This window comes from Empidonax traillii, unplaced genomic scaffold (genome assembly GCF_003031625.1).
Source record: "Empidonax traillii isolate 1590-97213 ecotype Southwest subspecies unplaced genomic scaffold, ASM303162v1 scaffold853:size531304, whole genome shotgun sequence".
NCBI classification, from domain to species: Eukaryota; Metazoa; Chordata; class Aves; order Passeriformes; family Tyrannidae; genus Empidonax; species Empidonax traillii.
Window position 1 is genome coordinate 486,935 of NW_020956046.1, and position 1,219 is coordinate 488,153.

Below are 1,219 nucleotides of genomic sequence, written 5' to 3' on the forward strand. Positions count from 1 at the left end.
TTTCTTGAGCACTTCCACCGATGGTGACTCCACCACTTCCCTGGGGTGATGAGGGTGCACTTGATCCCCTCATCCAGATCATAGATAAAGACATAAAATAGAACTGGCCCAAATACTGAACTCTGGGGAACCCCAGTTGTGACCAGCCCCCAGCTGGGTATAACTCCAGACACCATCGCTCTCTGGGCCTCCTATGCAGACAGTTTTTTACACAGCAAAGAGTGCAGCAGTCCAAGCCATGAGCAGCTTGTTTCTCGAGGAGAATGCTGTGGGAGACAGTATTGAAGGCTTTACTGAAGTCCAGGTAGACAACATCCACAGCTTTTCCCTTATCTACAAGCTGGGTCACGTGGTCATAAAAGATAATCAGGTTGGTCAAGCAGGACCTGCCTTTCCTAAACCCATGCTTCCCAGACTTCTTTTTATTTTTAACTAAGTGCTGAATATATTTCAGAGAATTGCCAAGTGAGCCTGGAACACCTGGAACAAATATCCTGCTTTGCAGTAATACAGTCTATTTATGGCTGCCTCAGAAGGTCACTCATACTTCAACTACTGCAATATGTCACCACTTTATAAATGAGAGTGATATCAGCAAATAAAATAGGTGCCTTATCCTTCCTGGGCACTGGCTTTCTAATCCCAGGTGCAAGGTGCGATGTTAGGCTTAAACTTAAAGGACCTGGGTGACTAAAGCTGGCTATGAACTCAGGAGTACAAGACAAAATGACATAAGCATCAAGCCCTGGACCCTTAATTAATAAAACACAAATGCACTGAATTTCACAGGGTTGGGGCATTTTGGTGCTGAATAGTAGTAACTTTAGAACTGCTAAACACAAATAGTGTACGACTTTGGCCATTACAAATTGCACTTCATTAAAAAAAACCCCACTTTTCAGAATTTCTCTTTTATGGAAGGTCAAAATTAATGAATCCTGTCAAGATATTTTAAACTAAAATCTTCAGGTACTTTCAAGGTATGTCATTAAGTATTTCACAATTCATAAGTCAAAACTTGGAAATTAAAATAGTGTCTTTATTGATAGTCTGCCACAAATTAATGCATAAACTTAGAGTTAGCCAAAAATGTATCTGCCATCTGAACATGGCAAGCATATCTGCAAAAAGTGGATGCTTTCTTCTAGTAGATAATCTGTAGTAGATGTTCTGTTACCAGCTCTCATTACAGTGCCGAATGCAATTAAGAATTGTTTTA